This window comes from Lates calcarifer, linkage group LG6 (assembly GCF_001640805.2).
Source record: "Lates calcarifer isolate ASB-BC8 linkage group LG6, TLL_Latcal_v3, whole genome shotgun sequence".
NCBI classification, from domain to species: Eukaryota; Metazoa; Chordata; class Actinopteri; family Centropomidae; genus Lates; species Lates calcarifer.
Window position 1 is genome coordinate 8,590,679 of NC_066838.1, and position 23,152 is coordinate 8,613,830.

At 40.1% G+C, this 23,152-nt stretch overlaps 1 protein-coding gene across 2 annotated transcripts in view; it reads left to right on the forward strand.

Annotated features, from left to right (window-relative positions):
* sema3b (sema domain, immunoglobulin domain (Ig), short basic domain, secreted, (semaphorin) 3B) overlaps window positions 1-23,152 on the forward strand; it is a 75,884-nt gene that overhangs the window by 21,528 nt on the left and 31,204 nt on the right. Inside the window, exon 1 of one of the 2 annotated variants that reach the window (XM_018689010.2) lies at window positions 19,205-19,982. The exons of the other annotated variant lie outside the window; for it this stretch is intronic. The gene's annotated coding sequence lies outside the window, so the exon portion shown is untranslated. Of the gene's footprint in view, window positions 1-19,204; window positions 19,983-23,152 lie in introns of those variants that run through there. 2 annotated transcript variants of the gene reach the window in all.

Here is a 23,152-nt window from a genome sequence, read left to right on the forward strand (position 1 = left end):
CCGGCAGACTGAAGTGGTTAATTGGCTAATTAACTCTATGAAGCCCCAATCAAAGAACCAATTAGCAAGGGACACATGCAGTTTGACATGGCCAATTAGTGGCAGTGTTCAGGCTGAACTCGTTAAGTATGAACTCGTTAAGTGTGTTAATTAATTAGGCAGGGTGAATGAGGGGAGCAGTGTGGATGGTGTACCACTCCCACTGCTCTGTCTGCCTGAGAACCAGACACTACACAGGCATCTGTCTCACAGAGTAAAATGAGATACAACATCTTTTTCTTTGGGTAGTGAGTTTTATTTCTTAAGAGCTACCAATGCTGATCCTCTGTCTGCTCCAACACCAAATCATTGTTTGAGAAACAGTGCACCATGCAAAGTAGGCCAATTACGGTGACCTGCATCCCCTGTAATATGAGCTGAGGGCTGGTTGACAACTAGTGGCATCCAGAACCTGTATTTTATATATAGATTTTTTAATGATTTTTCGTAGTCTCTAACTTTTCTCTTTTATTGTTTTCTAACTTTAAGCATATACACATGAAATTTCATATTCAACTTTAGATAAGTTATGTCACTTTTTTATATTTTATCCAACTTTTCAGGTACCACTTTACCTTTGGGGAGAGTTGAAGTCTGACATGTCATGATGGATAGGGCTAGGAACTATCCATCCATTATCTATATACCACTTATCCGTTAAACAGACAGGATACTCCCTGTCAACTCCACAAACTCCACACAGAAAAGCCCCGGAACCTGGAACCTTCTTGCTGTGAGGTGACCATCGTTAGGAACTAATATACATTAATACAAGTGTGTGTGTGTGTGTGGACAATGTTATAGGGACAGAAATCTGTTAATCACACAATCATAGTGAGGGACTTATCTGCCACCACCGAACAAAAAGGTGATTCCCATAAGATTAGCAGTTTTAGATTTGAGACTTGGATTTAGGTTAAGATTAAATTTATATTGTATATATCTATTGTAAAGGAAAGATTGGGATTGGACATGTAGTGGTTAAGGTTTAGGTGATCCCAGGGGAGATTAATGTACTTTTCTACAAATATGCTGAATGTACAGTTGTCAGAAGGAAAGCCATGAAATAAAAGAATTTAAAAAGCAGAATTAGTGGACCACTTTATATATGTATCCTAATATGTATTTAATAGCCCAGATTCAGGCACACAGATAGAGGTTTCCAGTCTTGTGAACTCCTCATCTGGAGACGTGAGAGAAATATGTATGTAATTCAGATTTTCTCAGATCTGTGGGTGTGTGTTAACTGTACTTCATTAGTCAGTTAGTTCATTGAGGTGGTCATTGGAGCAGTTCGGCCATACCAAGTCATGTTGGGGTTTCTGCTTTCTGTGCTTGGCACAGAGTGCTTGGGATAAACACTCTGTTGTCTAGGAACAAAGAAAAGACATAAAAGTGTGACATAAAAGTAATCAGATTAAAAGTGTTTTAAAACAGGAAAAATAGTTCTTCGTTCTATTGTGTTTTAGACACAATTTAGTCAGTCACTTGTGTAGATACCACTGGCACACCTTTTTACTCATGTTTCCTCTTTTTTCCTTCAGCCCTACCTATCTTACAGGGCACTTACAGCTTATTATGGTATTTCAATAAATAGCCTTTTTTTTTTTTTTAATAGTGTGACGATGTGTGAGATTTTCATTTGCCAGCAAAGATCTGTGAGTCTCACAGGTATAATATGAGACGACAGGTAAAAGCTGTCAAAGACTGGGTATAGATTCAGTCACTGTTATACCATTTATACCAGTCAGTGAGAGAAAGTAGGAATCCAGACATTTACAATATACAGTAAAATGTCACAGATCGTTACCCTAACTGATGTAATTATGTGACGTTCCAAGTAGGACTCTGGTATTTGGCAGTCTGAGAGCAGCAGGATGGCAGAGGAGTGAGAGGTGTCATGATGAGGGAGGAAAACGAAGAAATGAAATGATTTATGAGCAGGCAGTATTATTCTTTTCTCAGTGATTCCTTTGGGTCCTGCCTCTCTCTCCCCACACTCTTTTCTTTCTCTACTTTTTTCTCTCCTAGTTTTATTATCCATCTCTCTCTGTCTCGTCTTTCCAGCTCCAGTGTTTGTTGTCTCTCATCTATGTCTATAGTGCACGTGTTGTTTGACTAACCTAATTAAGTGTGTCTGGCCTACAGCTCAGATTCTTGTTGAAACACACTCTCGGTTAGCATTCATAGTAGTTCCATTATATCACCCTTAAGCCACTACAAAAGTGGCATGAGTAATCAAATTACAGAGGAAAGCAATGGTCAGTATTTGTGACAAGTTGCCACAGAGGAAATAATTATGGCACACAGTGGATTGTCATGATCCAAAGATATGTGTCCTTCAACTGAAGTGACACACTTTTGTGAATGATTGATTGCACCAATTCAATATAATTACAGAGCACATACAGGCTGTATAAGATTTAGAAATGCTTGACCTCATCCTCTTGACATGCATAATTTTTGCTGAATCCTGGTACTCCAAGATTTTGGCTGGCTCAATAGCTAGCTAAAAGAATAGAGAAGCAAGAGTTCATCAAATTCACAGAGGTCTGAAGAAATTCAAGAAGCAAGGTTTGTTAGAAAAGGTTAAAAACAGTGGTTGTTGTCATAGCCTATTTAAAACCAGAACAGTTACAGCAATAAAAGTCTGGTTTTGGTACTCACCAAACCGTGAAGCCTGTTTCCACTCAAGTAAAAAAATCTATTCAAACCCAGTCAGTTGATAAAGATTTCCAAAAGTCTGGTGAATCTACATTTTTTGTCTAATTTTTAAAACACTAATGACTTCAGCAGAAGTAAAGATAGCTAGCTACTGTAGCTGCTGGTTAGTAGCCACAGAAGCTGCATATGGGAGTTGAAAAAAGATACTAGATGGAAGACCCTCTACTTTCTATTCCCCTGCTGAGATGACTTGCCCCCTTTAACACCAGTAAAGTCTGAAAGACACCTGCATATACATTACAGCATCAGAACAACCACCTGGATTATTGTGTGAGTGAATACATTGTAACCATGACAGAATACACCACTGTCCTACTTGTCAGTGTTGATGGTGTTATAATGTTAGCCTTAGCTCGGCTCAGGTCAGTCAATAAGGGAAAGAGTTAAATGGAAGCTCTTGCATGCTCTCCTCCCTGAATATTCACTTATATGGGTTCAACCTAGCCTTCCCATATAAAGCCCAAACAGCTCAGCATGTGTTCTGTTCTCCATACAATTTATTGTCTTAAAATAATCAGATTAACTTTGCTTTATATATTGCAGTTGAAGAAAAAACTGTGAGCCCCAAAAGCCCCAAAATCAGACTCTTATTTGAGATGAAGTACTTCTAAGTTGTGAGATCTTTCCATTCCATGTTGATTTCCCAGGCAGATCTCTGTTGCAGGTGCGGTGTGTTTATCCAGCTTTAGACAGAGTGCAGATACAACTGGTTGTCAGTGTGAGCAGATCCGATGGTGTCTGATGTGTTTCCCATCTGAGGGATCGAGTGGATGTGCTGGCCTGAGGCTGCATTAGGGGAAATCCGTTGAAATAAGAAAGACAAAAATAATTAACCACAATGGGTATGGGCTGCCTTCGCAGTTAGCCTAATTTAGGCTTACATTATTTCATTTCATTTTATTATTTTATTTTTTTAAGTGGAAAAAGAAATTAGAGGGAGGAGATAAAGGTCATGAAGGATGGAAAATTGATCAGTCAGGGCAGAGGAGAAACATGGAGGGAGGAAGATGAAAAGGAAAGTAAGAGGAAGGAAAAAATGAGAACGCCAAGGAGGAAAGGAATGGAATAATTCATGAAGAAGAAGCAAAGAAAGATAAAATCTCATTAAAGGAGGAGGTTTTTTTGGGGGGGGCAACAAAAAAGAGTAGAAAGGAGAGGAAAAGGCAGGCAATCCTTTTCAGATCTCCTCCAAATGGCATTATGCTTTTGTGGTTGTGGACAGCTGCCAAACTCTGCATGTGCGTGTGTTTGTGTGTATGGCCTCCCTGACCAGGGCACAACTTATTCACAACTTTGCTCCCTCATTTTTTCCTCTAACCAGCACTCAGTGAAGTCCTGACCACATATTTACAATGTTGAAAGGCACCACCTATTTTACAATCCTTCCTCAAACACATGGCAACAGAAGCAGTTTGCTGCTGTGTGGCTCCGCTGACCGACATGCTGCAGGGTTCACTGTGGGGGCTTTGACAGACATCTCCCACCATGCATCTGTCTTACATTAGGAATCAACCCACTGTGTATTGTTTTTGCTACAGATACACTCATGAGATGCAAGAAAGAATGGGGAAAAAGCATTAACACACTAACATGCTAGCATACGTTTTCATTGTTTATAGGACACTCTGCCAGCCAAACCACTTGTTTTTGCTGGCAGACCAAATGTAAACCCTTATACATCTATGAAAGTGGAAATAAAGATCCAAATCAATGACAAAAAACAAAGACGAAAAAAGAAAAACAAAGACCTGAGCAAGTAAAATAAGCAGCGGCACAACCTTGCATTACATAAAAAGTTTGTGGTAGAAGGAAGAACATCTACAACGTGTTGGCTTGTTACTTCTTTGTACAAAATTCACAATTTTTCTTTCAAGTGCTCTGGCCAAGCTTTGGTAAACCACAGGCAATGTTCTTTCAATATCCTAATACACTCTTAGACCAGCCCATGCTAGGGTTATATGAGGTTGCATGCAATACACACATGCTCACAAGCACACGCGTACAGTATGCACACACAGTGTTGGTCACTGGAAACTCCAGATTGATTGTGTGTATTATAATGAGAGCTGCTGACACACGCACGCACACTCATTTTATGGTAGAATGAGAGCAGAGCTGCGACTTGTGTGTCATAATATCCTATGAGAGCCTGAGTGGAAAATTGTAAATTATTACCTCTGGGCTTCTGCCAATTATTTATCAATTGAAAAAGCTTGAAATGGGGAATTTAAAAATCATCTTGTGCATCACATTTCATTTTGTGTGTGTTTACCTATGTCAAGCAGCTTTTAGATCTGATCTGATATCCCACTTGTTGTCATCCAAAATTTCTTAGAAACCTGTATAAAATATTTTTTTTGGTGCAGATTGGTCCTAATCATTTTCATATCCTTCCTAAAATTCATCACAACAGATTGAGGTTTTGGACAGAATAGAAGGAAAGAGAAAAAAGTAAAAAGTAAAAGCAAATGGCGAAAAAAAGAAACATTCTTGAGAAGAGAAAATATTTAAATATGACATCACCTATTAAAGCGATTTAAATATGATAAATGGTAAAGAACAAATGCCAAAAGGGGAAAGTGAGGATAAAGAGCATAGAAGCAGACAGAGGAACGAGCAGTGAGACAGAGAGCAGAACAGAGAAAGAAAGTATCACAGGGAGAATCCCACTAATGATCAACAGATGTATGAAACGAGTCACACAAGCCTCAGTTCAGTTTTAGAGAGAGAACAGTCAGCTGTATACACACACACACACACACACACACACACACACACACACACTGGGGAAACTTACTTTAACAAGTGATTACTTCATTTTGCTACTGAGTTCCCCCAAAAGGGATGATAACAAGATTATAAAGCTATTTTTAACTAACATTTTATAATAATAATAATAATAATGATAATAGTGAATAGTGTGTGTGTGTGTGTGTGTGTGTGTGTGTACAGTATATATACTTTTCTTCTTTGTTTGGTTGTAGAAAGTAGACAACAAAAGTAATAAACACTTCATAGGCACTACTATCAATCGTGTTTTATTAACAGTGGATGACTACTTATATGTGAAAAAAGGTTCCATCATGATGAACTCAGAGAATTATCTCCTGACTCTGCAGTTCCCCTCAGCTCTGTGGGATATCGTCTCTTTCAGCTCATCGTTTTGGTTTTCTGGCCTGCAACTTTACTATTTTTGTTCACTCTCACTGTTCCCATCAGCACTGGTTTTGGGTGCAGCAGGCAGCTGTTGTCAACTTAAAAGCTCACAAAGCTAAAAATTCACTGTACTGCACTTGTTCAGAACCAAATAGCAAACACACAAACAGACATGTCCCTCAGGAGTTCATGAAAACCAAATACAGAGATAAAAAGAGAATGAATATTTAATTTACATCAGCTAGCAATTAACACAACTTCAAATCAGTGCAAATGTTGCTTTCATCTTGTCTTGCTAGATGTGTAAATAGGTGTGGTTACCAACAAGTTGCCATGTAAACTTAATAGGTGGTAATATGTCAGTGTTAATGTTCTGCTGCCCCAGAGTGGCCAAAGAAACTGAAGGTTTAAAAACTCACCTTATTACTAGCAATGCATTTTACTGGTGACTTGTTAAGACATTGCACTGACTTCCAATCATTGTGGACAGCCTAACCCAAACCAATTCATACCTAACCCTAATCATAACCATAAGCCATTCACACCCTTACTTTAACCAGGATGTCATATATAACATTTTGCCTCTTGAGGACCAGGCCTTGGACCCCATGAGGACTCCTGGTCCTGACAAGGTCAATGTTTATACCAGGAAAGATTTCAAATTGGTAACAACATCATGCACACATGCACACACAGACACACACATGCACAATATCTTTGTTCAAAAACCAAGTTGACCTAAAATAAGAATTAACCTTGTGGGCACCAGCTTTTGGTCCTTTGTTTGGATATGAGTCCCCACAGTGTGATTAAACAAGTACACACACACACACACACACACACACACACAGTTTTATACTTGTGAGGTCCCTCTGACAAAATTCAATTTAATCTTATTTATACCAAAACACCACTTTCCAAAAATGTCCTCAGAGACCTGGAACTGGTCCTCACAAAGATAGAAGTAGAAGTGCCGCCACAGATAAACATACACAGGTCTATCTTCTATTCCACGTCATTCTCTGTATCTCTCATGTTATTTCAGTCAAATTGTTTGCCTCCTTTTGGAGATACTGTATATAATGTGATTCTGCCAGCAGGGCAATCCATGTTAAAGTAATAACACATGAGGAGAAGCACTATACTGTTGTCTTCTTTTTTTTTTTTTTTTATTGGAGCGGGTTTTCTGTGGTTGCAGTAAGGAGGCTGAAGGCTGTCTATTTAATGTGTTCGGGAGCAGTCACGTTGGCCAAGCTGGCTGCAGCATTTTGGCATAAATGTCCTTGTGGTTTCATTTACACAGAGAGTGGGACTGTGTGCCTATTTATCCACTGTATTAGGCATATCAGCACTGCTGGAAGGCCTCTTGATTAATCACAGCCTGTGGTTGAAACCAGGTGTCCACTGAAGGGAATGATGGCTGATGCATCCCTGTATTAATTCACAAACTTAAGGGGAGGGGGCAGCGTGGGGTAGTCTAAAGGGGAATTAAATTTAAAGGGAAACAACCACTTAAAGGTTAAATGTTTTCATTGGAGGATCTATCCACAAAAAATGGTTCCTATAAAAACTGTTGATGCGTGTTCTGTGGATTATCCAGTGTAAGAGGGATACTATTTCTGGAAAGAGATGCTGCTGTTGATCTTTTAAAATGTTATTTCAATACTATGAACAACACAAGCAGAATATAGAATTTCACTGTAGTTTAGTATTTGATTCTAATTTGCTATTGATCATGTACTTTCTGGGTACAGTTTCATTGCAGCTGCTGGATGAAGAAAAGCTCCTGTACAAGCTCTGAGAGACGGTACAGATACAAAGCAGTGGATTAGAAATTCCACATGTTTACAGTACAAAGTGCAAATGGAGGCACAAAGTTGAAGTCATAACGACTGTGTAATTAATCTTTTTTAAAGGGATAAAAGCAAGGAGGGAACAGTGTGTGTATGACTTGGCTGATGTTTATAGAGCATTAGCTTGATCCATCCTGTCACTGACAGTGAGTATGTGTCCTGTCCTCAGTGTTGAATGTGTACTATTCCAGTGTGGATGTACTATACTTGTTTTGATCAGTGTCTTCTCTCTTTCTGTTTACCATTTTCCCTCTGGATTGCAGCATTTTTCATTCCCATTTCTTTTTCATATGTCATATACTTTCACATTCAGGTCCAAGATGTTGCTTTATAATCTGAATTACTACCCACATTGTAGGATGCAACATGGACGGTGTTTTCATGTGGCACACAATATGCATGATTGACCTCACACCTGCTGAAAGACTCACGAGGTAGAAAGATCTAAAACAAGATCATACAGCTGATTAGGCAAGATTTATTGTTGCAGTCCTGTCATGTTTTATGGAAAGTTATGAAGTAATGTAACATTAAGTTTTTATCTTAAACTACTGTTTTCTCTAAACTTACCTAACAAAGATGGAGACAATGATAATGATGTCAAAAGTTTATATGTGTTATAGCACCACTGCTTCTTCATGTTTGTCAGGATGATAGCTCCAAGTCATGTGTTCATCATTTTGCATGTTGATTACATGTCTCACTGTGTGACTTTGAAACTGTGATCTTGAACTTTACTCTTCTCAACTGACTTAAACAGACCAGATCTTTAGCCACAATTTAGCTATTAGCAATGATTTAAACAGCAACTGTCATTTTCTAGTTTTTCCTCTGACCTTTTGTCTAAGTGTCTCTTTCATCCTTCCTTTTTAATCTTCCCTCTATCTTCAGGTTTTCATGCTGCCCAGAGTTTAAACAGCTTTGTTTTTTCCCCTTGACACGTTGGCTCCAAAAAGAGGGGAGGAGTGGAAGGAGGGAAGGAAAAGGGAGGTGGAGGGAGAAGAAGAGTTGAGCCAAAACAGAGTGAAATGACAGTTTGTTTGGTCAGGACAGCCTATTACTTAGAACGCTCTAATCTTCCTTCACTTGGCCGACTACCTGTAACCTCAAACAAGATGGATGGATGAGGCCTGGAGACAGAAACTGTGGTGTAGAAATGATTTCATTATATTTGTGGACTACTTTGTATATTTGACCCAATTTAGCACCATAAATAGAGAAAACTACCAGGTTCTGCTTGAAATAGGCACAGCACGATATTTCCATAAATTTTTGCCTTAAAATAGGGTGGCACACAGCTACCAGTGGGGCAGCAAATGTTTGACTTTTTTTTAAATCTGGGAAGGAAAAAGATTACAGACTAATAGAGAAGCACCAGTACATTTTTAACATTTTCAGAGAAGCTTCAGATTGCTGTATGAGGCCTTAATAATGTCTCCTGTCTGCCAGCTGTGACTGGACATCTTGAACTGATGTGTCCAAAGCAAAACAGGCTTTTCTATCTTTAGCTAAAGCTGGAAGCTGGCTTCGGATGAAAATAAAAGTCCTTGCATACTTCTTCAAGAATATATAGATTCCAGATTTTAGTGTAGTGCATTTACACATTTTTAGTGTGTGTGCATGTGTGTTTGTTCTCTGTGACTTTGGGGCTATGTTAATGACAGCTGTTGCCTCTGTGATAACGAGGTGATTTCCCATGTTTCCCTGGCAACCCAAAATCACACCCTGTGTCATCTACTAGTGTGTGTGTGTGTGTGTGTGTGTGTGTGTGTGTCAGACTGGCTGACAGACTCCTTTTTGCCCTGCTTTGTGTCTGGAATAAATGTGGACTCAATTGTTCTTCAATAGCTTTGCCATTCAACTGAGTGCTGTTGTTAAAAAGCCTTTGTTCTCCAATCAGGATTTGTGCAAGGTCTAAGATCATTCTAGAGGCATTAAAATCCTAAACATGTCAAACTTTCCTCTTTGGAAGCCAAATTCACATTATGACTTGCAATACATTTTCCATTGTTCCTGTGAAAAGTAGGTCTTTGCACCCCCGTGAGTCAACAGAAAATGTAATTAAAACAACTCCTGTCGTTTGGTTGGAGCACCTGCACAGCTGTGGGTGGATCATAACGACGGTCCATGTGTCATGGATGAAGCACGTGTATATCTGCAGCCTTTCCCAGGGCAACAGCAGAGTTAGTGAGTTGCAGTCCTGAGAGTGGACATTTTAAATCAAACAAAAACAAGGACAAAAAAACACAGTAAAAAAAAATGGTAGGAGCATGTGTGGGCTCTGTGGTTTTGCTTATATCCTGTTCTGTCCTGTTCTTTTCTCATCATCTAATCATTTTTTTCGTCTTTGAGTTTGTGGGAATTCCTGTTGCACTCCTTTATGATCCTCCCTATTCTTTACCTGCATTTTGGTTTTAAGAAATAATTTCCCACATTCGTTATGGGTGGCCACAGTTGCTGTTTGGAATTAGGCCTAGTCAGAGATACACAAGGGGATGAACCCTGAAATGCGATGGTATTATATCTGCTATGTATCATCTCACCTTCTACTGGACCACCCCTCTCTTCTCTCGACATTCATCCTTCTTTTTTCCTCTCCCCCACTAACTATATTCAATTACCGGTTGATGGTGGGGATTTTTGGCCCGCCAGACACAGACAGTGCTCAGCACACCTGAAAAATATGTACATATGAGTGTGTGCTTGTGGGAGTTAAGTGTTTGTGTCTGAGCATCTGTTTTCACAGCCCAAATGTAAAAGTGAATTCACAATTACGGCAAAGCTCAAAGTACTTCAACCACTTGTGTAATCTGTTGAAGCAGTTATGATCACAGGCTATGTGTTTGATAAGTGTCTGCAGGTGTGTGTGTATGTGTGGGTGTGTTTGTGTAGTTGTTGCTCTGCATGTCTGGCAGAGAAAAGTGAGTTGATGGAGTTTTTGCATGCCTCACTTTGGGAAAGTGATTGTAAGTGAAGGTTTGTGAGTGTTTACTTAAAGGTTTTACTGATAGTGTGTTGTAGACAAGGAATCCAAAACAGGCAGTAATTTCCTCCCACCAGTGTGATAAATCTCTGATGTTTTGACACCCTGACACATTTTGAAATTGAGACATGAAACTTAAAATTAAACTGTAAAACCTGAAGTCAGTACCTGAAACTAAACAGTTTTTCAACCCTGTTCCTGTCTGCTTATGTCTAAGTTAAACATTAAAGGAGAATTCAGAATATAGCAGCTAGATCCCTGATTACAGATTGAAACCAAAGAAGTATTTAAAGAAGACAGAGCAGTTCTGAACCTCACCTGTTAGTTTGATGAGTTCAAACAGACGTTACTGGACTCTGCACTCTTAGTTTCAAGGTATGACGCTGATTGAGGCTGTGTGAATCAGAATCAAGTGTGGCAAGACATACATTTGTATTTTTTCAGTTGGCACTAGCAAAAGCAGAGGTTTATTAACTTAACCCATAACCCATGTATCTCCCTGTTTTTGTGTTTCTCGTTGAGCTTCATTCAACAGCTTTTGTTAGATTTAATTCACCAGTAGGGTTATTCCTGCCTCCAGAGAACTTTATCGTCTGAGAGATATGATGTACAGTGAATCCAGATATTTCTGCAATTCTTGATGACAACGCATGACAAGTTTTACTTTTACTTACAAATTTTAGGATATTATATTTTGTCAAATTCAGTAACACATTTTTCATATGACGTCATTCATAGCTCTACTCCATGTGCTCACACCACAGCAAGGAGCGTGTGTGTTCATATATATTACATATTGCGACAAGTAGAGTCACCTGTGTGTGTCAGGACCTCTAATGTTCACATGAAATCTGCTCATTGCTGAGCTCGTCTCAGATTTCCCCTGGGGGTGTATGTGCACACTCACACACTAATAACTGCACAATATAGTGTCTCAACTACCCCCTGGGAAGAGTACGCTACTATGTGTGTGTATGTGTGTTATTAATCCACGGTGGTGCTGAGAGCAGCCTGTCTGGTTGGATCAGTGCCCATCAGGATCAGGAATCATTTCGTTGGGTCCGCTCACTGGTATCACGTCTCAGGCCTTAATGAGGTGGCACAGCAGCACTGCAGTGTGTGTGTGTGTGTGTGTGTGTGTGCGTGTGTGTGTGTGTGTCTAAGAGAGAGAGAGTAAGAGTGTGTGCTATAACATGCACTCTATGTCCCTTATCTGCCTGCTTTTCAGCAAAAATGTCTTTCCAAATCCAAGTGTTAATATATCCAAACGTTTTAACCACAGTTTGGATTTTAAGATTTTGTCTGTAAAATCACAAGAGTAAGAAAATGTCTGTCAGTTAATATTACATATTTCAGATCCATTAATTCACTGCACCCTCTCTTTCCATTATAACGTGTATATAACGTATAAATGTGTAGTCAGAACACAGTAATTATTGTGGAAAGAGTAGCTGCTGACTGATATTCTTCATTTTATTCATCAACTACAGAATTGCATTAGCCCATATTGCCCATATTTAGCCAATAAACAAACCCACTTCACTAATGCACCATAATTAATTTTAACCTAACCAAACAGGTTAGGTGTGAAAACAACTTTAGTACATTTTCATACCTGTAGTTGGTTGAATCAGTTGATGATTTTTTAACCTTGGAGTAGTTCCCCTTGGTTTGGTTTCTTTTCAAACACAGAAAAATCCAATTTATCAAAAATTAATCACTACAAACCACGTGAAAACAATATAAGCAGATATGTGCAAGTGGAATGCCAAAGGCATTTTAATGAAAAGTCTTGAAAATACTATACTGCTTCACACTTTGCAAAGGAGAGCTGCCTTCAGATGACTGAGCAGAACAAGGGAGCTGACACTGATCATGTACAAAGACATGCTGAGTATCAACACGTTAGATCAAAGATTGGTAAGCATGATAAGGTGACAGCCTTTTCTCTCCATCTGTTTGAATCTACCTATTGTGTATCACACTGATAAGAGTTTAGTTTAGTTTTAGTTTAGTTTATGTCCGGAGGTAGACCACCTTCCTCTCAAAGGTCTTTGTGCAGTTGTTTTGGTCTGAACCTGACCACAGGGGAAAAAGAACCAGAGTCCAATTTAACTGGACTTAAAAGCACAGGTATGAAAATGGCCTTAGTGGCATGCAGGAGGCTGATGCATGTATGGGCCTTTAACTGTAAATCTGAGATTACTGTCTGTGTGCAGGCTGAAGTTTAAAGTGTCTGTTTTTAGTAGGTGATTTCCCCAGTTTTTGTCTTTCATCTCTGTCCTCACTGTGATCTGTGCTGAATTCTCTCAAAATAGCAGCACAGGTCTGATTAAAGTGAAGCTCAGAATTACAGGGCCTGCTGCAGTATGTTTAGTTAGAAACCAGCCTGTGCCTGCAAATCTGACACATTTAACTTTCCTTAATTTTTGAAAATAGAGTGATTTTGTCTGGTGTCTGGTGTTTTTCAGTACACTGATTTATCAATACTGTATTGAGTATTGCCAAAGATAAACCAACAACATAATCAATACTTACAGCTTCATAAAAATGTGTTCCAAAATAGAACAACTGAGGTGTACTCTCACAGAAGAATTGCATCTGTCAGTGTCAAACTCTGTATGAATTACTAAATACTAGATGGGAAACTTTATAATTGAAGTCAGTCCACCCCTTCCTGGTTTCTAGATATTAACAGTTTATTACTTTTTGTCCACAAGTAGTAGAAGCAGGCCCTCATTAACTGGTGATCAGCCAACTAGATTTAATAGTGGTGGGAACTAGTGGAGCGATGTGCATTCCACCGAGAAATACTGCTTATTGCAAGTGTGTGTGTAAATATGTGTGTGTGTGTGAAAGGGACAAAGCCATGGTCATGCAAGGTGCTGTAATCCACTTTCAGAACCTGCTCTGAGGTGTGTGTATGTGTGTGAAAATGTGTCACTAAAGCCATGCTTATGTTTGAAGGTGGTCTTAACCACCCAGTGACCCTCAGAGCCAGATGGTGTGTGACTACATGCCTGTGAGTGTGTGTGAGATTGTGTGTCCCACCTCTGAGCCTCCTGGCACCACAGTCAGCCTCCCCCACCCACCCATATTGGCCTCCTGACACGCTAACCCGCCACCCCCTGCATCCTCCATCCTTTCAGTTGGGTGTGATCACATCAAAGTGAAACAGGGAGGATTACAGGTTTCTGTGCCCCAAGGATTCCCAAGCAAGACCCTTCTCTCGTTCTCTCTCTCCCTCTCTCTCTAACTGTAACTCTCTCTCTTTTCCGCTCCTGTCACTCTCCACTGAGGCCCCAATAATCCCTGCGGTGTCAGGAGGTCAGGGGACCATGTCATGGACGATCCATCAGAACACATATAGCACAACTGGATATGGATAGCTTGCTAGCTGAACCTGAATACAAAGAGTAATTAATATTTCGGTGTTCTGTCTGTAGTTTCCTTTCTGTTCTTTCCGTTTAATGTCTTTTTTTTCCTTTCTTCCTTCATTAATCTCATTCTTCCTATTCTATACTTCATCTTTGTTTTTTCACTTTCTCTTTTTTGTTTTATCTCTAGCCATGCAGTTGCAGTATTGCATTATTGTTGTCACCCAAATGCTACTTAACCAGAAAGCCCGACAAAACCACCAAAATGGCTCTTTGTTCAACCCCATCTAAACTTAATCGCTCATTTTCAATCCCTGACGCACTGCCGTGGTTGCTATTAAAAGACAAATTCACTGCAGACACGCGCAAACAGGCACATATACATGCACAGTGAAGATTGGTGTGGTGTTACAGCTGGCGGAATGAGTTCCATAGTTGCATGATGCTAATGATCCACTTAGTACTGGTATTTGTTTTATGTTGGGTCAGAATGTAACACCCACAGAGCCCTGAAAACACACAAAGAGAAAAGTTCTTGGTTGTCTCAGTGGTATTTCATGCTGCTAATTTTACATGGGCATGGCATCTAGGCCCAGATATTTCTGCATCTGTTGAGCAACACTTGTAATGTTGGCAGGTGTCACACCACTTCAACGTCACACTAATTTGACTGTAACGGTTGGCCTGCTGTAACTAAATGCCACATGAATCCATTGTTCTTCCTTTGCTTTTGAAGAATCTGCCTGACTCTGCATCTGTCCTGCAGGATTTCCAAATCATTCCTCATTAGGGTGTAGCAACAATGTAATACGCCTGTGTAGAATCATCTCAGTTATCCAGCTAGATTGAAAGAGACATTGAGGAGCTGTGACAGATGCATGGATGCTTGCATAATTTCAGCAAGTCTGTAATAACGCCAGTTTGGCCCAGAAAGACAGGCATCAGCAGTGAATAGCAAAAAATATGAAGCCTCCAGGATGGGTTTCTCACCCATGTCCTCAACTGATTTCAACTTTTAATTTGACAATGTAACAACAATATACAGCATACAAAGTCCTCAAAAGCCATCCCAGAATTCATTGCATGCTGTCCCCTTCCCTCTAAGGCCAGGGGCAAAACCCAGCATCATATTATGGTGAATTCTTCATAGCCCATCTTAATTAGGAGGGAGATGTACATTGAGCCAGCTCACTTAATATCCAATCACAGCTACACATTCACTGGCCACGTCCTTGCAAGGAAGTCGTTTCCAAAACTGGACACAACAACAATGCACTTGTACACCACAGAGCAGAATCAAGCTGGAAGCCAGTGACCTTAACAGCCTCAAGCCAAAACGTGTCTTGAGATGTTGAAATTACCGCTTGAATTCAATATTTTGCTGAGGAATTCTTTTCCAACAATAACACTCTGGTTCCACAGGACTTGTGTTAATAGGCACAGTTTTTAAAGTTAATATAGTCTCATTAATTTCAGTGAAGCATGATCTTTCAACACTAGGGCACTTGTATTTTCCTTTTATTGTGGGTGTTTTGTTTAAGCTTGCCTTCAAAAATGATTCATCGCTACATTAATATTGGTGTAATATACTTTAGTAGTAAGTTGGACTACCTTGTTCCAAATACCTGAAAAACCTATTCTGGGATCTCACCCTTTGTGCAAGAAGCCAACTTCCAGGCTGAATGTATGTTTCTGTTAAGCACCATGAGGAGAAGGTAGCCAAGCGACTTGTGCAGCTACACAAAGGTTAGTCTTTCTATAGCGAGTGAGTAGATTATAACAGCTTCCCTCTGAACACGTTTGCATATCCTCTGGAATATGTACATGCCTAAAAAAAATAGAATAGACTCCCTTTATGACTCAGCATGGGTATAAAAATAAATTATTCCCAAAAGGAGCTTAATGTCTTCATAACAGGTAAAAGAGCACATTCTGGAAGTACACAGTTGGCACTGCTTAAATAGTGTTTAATAAGTACAGTAATTAGTGCAGTCATGTGAGCATTACTGCTCGTCTGATTACACAACATAAAAACACATGACAAACATCAATGGTATCCCAGTCATTTTATGAAACCAGTGAACTCTGACCATGGGAATCAGCCCAACCCAGCTGACACACTTACACTTTACAAAAGCATCTGTTGTAACAAGTTATTTAATGTTGTATTATGTATCATCATGTATTTTATGTTTTTTGGAAATATATAAATGATACATGTCCCAAGCAAATGTGCAGGATCAAGCCAAAGTCTAAACCTTCTTGCAATAAGTTACTGTTCAGATTAACATTCCCTTCTTCACTGATATCATACAAAACACTGCACATTATTATACAAAACATAGTAAAGCATGAATTAGAAGAAAGCAGTCGAAAGCAGTTGTAATCAGAAGTCAGGAGCTTTAACTGCTAAGATATAAAACATTCATGATGCAGAGCTAAGATGTCAGAAGATATAATAAAATAAATTAGATTTCTGTTTATGTATTTTGGTTTCTATTCTCTCTATATATTTTTTGGAATACCTAGATTCAATAATAAATAAACCCTAAGACCACAGGGGGAGATCCTACATGGTAGGTGCCAGCCTGATTGAGGTCTCACCACAATCTAAAGATCATTTCGGTTCATTGACTTCCAATAAAACAAAGATTTACTAAGATGCTATTAGGAAACTGAGCCCTCATCTACATCAATAGCACAGAGGCTTCTGCTGAGACAAAAGCCTTTGTCAGGATCACAGTGCTCACTCTGCAGCCTGTAGAGACATCAGACTGGTTTATGACAGACAGGTCAGCAGGGGGGTGGGCAGTGGGTTTAAAACATGCGGCACAAGCACCCACACACTCACTTTTAATTGTGCACATGTCTGTGTGCGTGAAAGTTTTTGAAGGACTCAAGGCAACTGTGTATTGTGTGTAGAAATGCAGGCAAACTTGGAGACAACACACACACACACACACACACACACAAATACATGCATATACACTGTGAACCCCCTAATGTGAGACCTATGACCTCTCCCTCTCTCAGTGAGAGTGGGTTTCTAGGTGTGTGTGTGTGTGTGTGTGTGCATGTGTATGTCAGTCAGCCAGGGTTGCCAGGCGCCAGTGCCGCACCTGCCATTGGAATGAAAATTAAAGGAGTGGGACAACTGGGAAAAAGATGGACACACACAAACATAACAGTGTGATTGTAAGTGTATCACAGTAACTGAGATTATAGTAGAAGAACACTACTCCGTTGTTTTACACTTTGACTGACATATTTTTGACTTTTGTCTATTAAAGTCCCACTCTGAGATAGGAGGAACCGGAGGAGCACATCTACATCAGAAAAGAACAATGTGGACCGTGTAGAGTGTGATGGTGGGGCAGAAACAGCTGCGTTGAGACAACCATATAACTTTATCATCCCCCTCCTTCAGGCGTGATGCATTTAGTTATATTTTGGAGAAACCAGTGTTTGGAACATGTGCATGCTGCATCAGTGGACAGCAGAGGGGTGGGTTATGCTGCAGGAGTTGTTTTACAAGTTGAATGGATGCTTTGATACTTTTTTTCCTCGTGAAAACTTGTCATCAAAGGAATACATTGTAGCTGACTGTTGCTGAAGCTAACCACAGCAAATCTTTTGTCTGTAAAGAAAGGAAATGCAAACTTTTACAACCACCAATTAAGTCTACAGGGTTAAATGTGTGATACTCTCTTTTGAGTTTTGGCTAAGTCCAACTAGATGTGGATTATTAGAGGTAAAAATTTTAAACTTTTCTTCACCCTGGCATGTATTTGGCTTCCCAGAATCTGTTATTAAACATAGGAAGAGACTTGCCTTTATGTCATTTTTAAACAAACTTTTCTGTTTCCTTTCTGTGCTTTTCATACATTTGTGTGTTAGGAGGCTGGCCGTCATGAATAGCTGACCCACACTTCAACTCTGATATGCGCAGAGGATGATGTAAACCCTCATATGCTATAATTGTATGCCAATTACCCTTTTGCTGTATGTACAGTTGCTTATCAGACATCATGTCATCCACACCAGCATACAGTTATTCTCTTGTATCTAGAAATCTCCCTCTGTTTGTGTGTGTGGTGTTTTTAAAAAAACTTAAACTGCCCCGTTATCTAAAGACATCAGTGCTCTCTATGCCAAAGATATTCTTAAAGTCTTTTGAGGCAAGTCATGAGTCTGTCTGAGTAAGTGTCAAGTCAAGGCTTAAGCCTAATTTTTGTGACTTGAGGCATGTACGCAGTGTGTAACAGCGATTATCACATGTCACACTGTGTGAGATGGATCCAATAAAATCCTGCATTCTGTGATTGGACAATATGATTTTTGAGGCGTATCATATCTCATGTTTTCATCTACCACAAGTGTAAAAACTTTTTTCTAGTTTTTTTTCCCCATGTAATTTTTATGTGCAAACTATACGTGTGCTTATAAACAGGTGGATGGAAATGCACTCACAGACTAGCCTTATTTATCAGTGGTTGTTGTATTTAAAATTATTCTGCATCATACTGTATCATGACATATTCCAGCTGGCTTGTAGACATGCGTCATGGCACCAATCACATTGTGAAAATTCAGTCCCTCATTCCTGACACAATCTTTGTGAATTTTTAATGCAGGCTGTCTTTAGTCGACAAATTCCTGAATCAGCTGTCAGTGAGAGGATATGACAGTGTGACTCAGGACCAGAATTTTAATAGAGGAACAAAAATTTCACCACATCATACATGGGCGTTAAAGACTGACTCAGGTCCCAGTCACAAGCCTGTACAAAGGTTATACAGTTTCTGCTGCTGTACTGAGGTTTAATGTCCTTAATAGAGATTAATGAAAGTCACTGATGACAATGAGAGACTATAAAGAAAAAAAAAGTTTCACCCAGGGACCAACACAGATATACAGTAGTGCAACACATACTGAGAACAACACAGTGTATGTCCCTGCCCCTTTCCACTCCCCTCCTCTTACCTCCCACCTTTCCCTCCTCTCTTCAACCCCTCCCTCTCTCTCTCCCTCTCTCCCCTCTTGAATTAAGTCCATTATTCCTGCCTGCTCACCCTCTGAGCACTTCTACTCTGCTCAGCTCCTGTGAAAACTCTGCGTGTGTGTGTGTGTGTGTGAACTCTTCGCGTGTGTGTGTTACGAGGAGTTTTATGTGTGTGCATAGGGTTGTGTGTTTTTCTAAGTGGCGCTGGAGTGTAGCTGTTCATCAGTGGAGCTGACTGCAGACAGGGGAATACTCAGATCTCACTGCGCTGCCGTTTAACTTGCACACCGGCTGCCTTTTGGACTTTTTTTTTAAAGTCTCACTGGACTTTTTTGCACCAAAGTGGGACTCTGCAGCTGCTCTCTTTCTGCCCTCCAGGCACCATTCCCACCACTGGAATTACTGAAGATTTTTTTCAGTTTTAGAGGAATTTCTATGTACTTCAAACATATTTTTATTCATCCTTCCAATTTATGGAGTTTAAAATTCACTATCAGTTGTTTTCACCTGAACTTCTCTGTACATTCACATTGAATTCAGACATGCTCAAGCCTGAGAATGGGTGTTTTGCAAGCACATAGCAAGAGCTCAGTGAGTGTGTGTAGGTGTGTATGCAGCACTCTCTATACCATTAGTGTATAATCAAGAGGGATCTTCTCATATGGACGATTGTTTTCTTTTTTAATGCAGTGGAGAAACTATGAGAGGTTGAACATCAAAAAACAGTACTGTAGCTATGGAAACGGTCAGTGCTGTCGGATTCATTTCAGGCTCAGGTGGATGCTGATCCCAACCCGGAATGTTCTGAACTCTTTTGGAATTTGGTTGCCCTGGAAACGGATGGACAGGTGAGTCCATTTTGACTGTGGTCCAGTTAGGAGCATTTCAGGTCACTGCTTACAATTTTTTTTCCATCTCTCATTTTAAGTAATACGTTACATTTTTGAGGTAAACACCCAAATTACATACTTGTGTCACTGTGCATTTGAAAGATGATTCTGACCTGGCTGAGAAAATCCGAAACATTCAATCACAAAATTAATTTGGTTATTATGATGTATGAAATAATAACTGCAAAACTGCTGAAGTTCTAAGTTTTGTGACCTCATCTCGAGGAGCCATTACAAATCCACATATCTTTCTATAAGTCATGCTGATGACATGTGAGCTTCTTCCTCAGAGAACTGAAATCTGCTCTGTTGTTTCATTTAAGACGGCAGAGTGAGTTGTCTCCCCTTGGAGAGTTGTTTGGAGCAGCTTCAGTCAGGAGACCAGAGGCAGCCCTGTAAGGTCCTGACTTACTGCTGCTTCTGGGATTAACACAGCCAAATGGATGGCTACCAGCTATCAGCAGGCTGCCCTCGCCTTAGTGGCTCCTTCATTGTCTCTCTTTTCAGAGCTAACAACATCAGACAAGAGGTTTAAGCTATAGGACCACTGCGAGGCAGTTTTCCAATAGGATTTTGATATATTTCTTCCCTGTAATAGATCAAGTTGTCCACAATAATATTAGTCCAGTCACCCCTCCCCACTCTGGCTGTGCAGGGAGAACCGATAAGAAAGATTAAAAAGACATCCATCATGGGTAAGCCACAACTTCTGCACTGTGGACATCAGCACAGCACTTTTAGCTGACTCCACTTTTTATTATTTCTTCCACTTTTCCCATTCAAACACTGACTACTGATAATTTAGCCCCAGTGAACAAATGCTAGCCACGGGTTTGCAGGCTGGGAAACTTTCCATTTATGATGCTGGGCCAGATGGCTCTGTACCAGCAACCAGCAGAGAGCTGTAGCCTCCCCGGCTCCTTCATTCACTCCTTGTCTTTTCAGAACAACCAGGCTCACTGCCCCGGAATCGTCTCGCTTTCTCTATCTCACTTTGTTTCTTCAGCTTAAATCCTATTAAGACTGGTAGTCACTTTTGGCTTCTAGCTACTTTGACTGGTGAGTGTGTGTGTGAGTATGTGAGTGTGTGAAACTTTCATTTACTCTTTTAACTAGTTTTGTCCCAAGACCCTGCGACTGTACTTAAGCTGCATTAGCACAGAGCCTGCTTTTGAATTCTTTCCTCAACCTCCATATGATTGAGCTTTTTACTTCATGTGTGCCTGGTTAAACCCCTGTAAAGACTTGTTCCAACCGAACTTTTCACCTTCACTCTTAGCTTTGCCTCTCAAAATAAATAACAGTTATGGGTCATTTATAATCACAATTATAATACAGACCAGTATTATCCTGTACTTTCCCTTTAGCTTGAACAGAATTCTCTCTCTCCATTGGTGGTCTGTCTTTATCACCATCATTTCTTTTCCTAGTTTTCAGGGGAAATGAGGCAATGCTCAGCTTTTTCTATTCTTCTCGGTGCAAAAGCAAAATGCTCTCATGCTTCAAACCAATAATGCTGTCACAGCTGTAGAAGTCAGACCTTTGCTTGCTGCACTTCTGCTTCAGCTCCCTCTAGGAGTTGTTTGTAAAAGTCTGCAGAATGTTGATGTGCAACCATGCTTCCCTGCATCACCTAGTCTTCCTCTCTTGCTTTTCTCTGGACATCTAAGCCTTTCTGCTTTCATGTGTGTGTTTTTTTCCCTGTAAATGAAGCAATCAGGCCTGTAAGTCAAGCAGATTTTTATCTGAGCTGAATCAAAACACCACAATGATTTAAATGCTACAGCAGCAGAAAGGTTCACTCCAACAGCCAAGTGGGAATGAAATGTGTGGTCACTAACTCTGTGGATGCTTTCCCTCACCTTAACCATCATAATTACATGCTGAACACCAACCCTGTCTTTAACAGTAAACTAGTTGTTTTTTCAACAATAAGTTAAATGGTTAACCTTATGGGGATCAAATAAAAATGGTCCCCATATGGGAGGGTGGTCTTGACAGCGTGAATATAAAGCATGTAAGCACACACCATTAGTCTTTTGCTTGGTGATATACCGTATATTTGGAGCACATTTTATGAAACGCATGTCGGATTTATGGCAAAACAATTTATGAACTTGAACTCAAATAGCAGTAAATAACCAAAATGAAAACAGTTGGTGGCAGGAAACTTGTGTCTGCAGTTCCAGTGCATTTCACATGTGTTTTATTGGTATCGAAATGACACAGTTTGATAAGAATGTAATGATTTAACTCTTTGTTGTGTGGTTAAGTGGAACCAAAAATGGACACTTTACATTCTTTAAAGTCAATGTTATTGCTTTCAGTGTATGTGAAAGCATACACTCTCTCTGCTTACTCTCAGCATCCGTCCACAATCTTCCCTCCTCTCCTTCCACCTGTTTCTCCTCTTCATCGCTTCGTTTTCTAATACTAGCTTTCTCGATTCACTTGTTTTTAGAGCTAGATTAGAACTGATATTTCAATTATCAATCACAATACCCCCCCCCGGAATCTGGTGCAAAAGCCACCAGTAACCTGCTGTTTCAGCCATTTTTCTCTGTAAAGCTGTGAGCCCTCCCTCCTCCTCACCCCCTCTACCTCATTCTTCCTCTTCATCCCTCCATCTATCCATCCCTCCCTCCTTTCATTTCTCCATCACAGGGAGGCTTAGACTTGTTGGTCACAGGCCAGGGAAACTATTTTTTTCCCTGCAGACAAAACAATTGGCTCCTTTCTCTCCATCACCTCTCGCCTCGCTCATTTTCTTCTCCATCCCTCGCTGCCTCCCTCCGTTGCATTCTCTTTTTCCATGGGACTGTATGCATGTAGCCAGGCTGCAGGGCTACAGCAGTGTAACGTCTGAATCTTGATCCGCCCCCCTTCTCCCTCCTCCTCTTCTACATCTTTGTCCTCCCTCTCTCTTTTCCTCTTTCTCTTACTCCTCCTTTCCTTCCCTTCTTCTACCTTCCTGTTTCTCCCCTTTTCCTCCCTCCTTCGTTCACCTTTTCCTAATGCTCCATCCAGTTTCTTTCTCCATCTCTCACTCTCTTCCTTTTTGTGCTTTTTCCTATGATCTCTTTCTTAATATTCTCTTCTCTCCCTTTTTCTCCCTCTCACTATCTCAC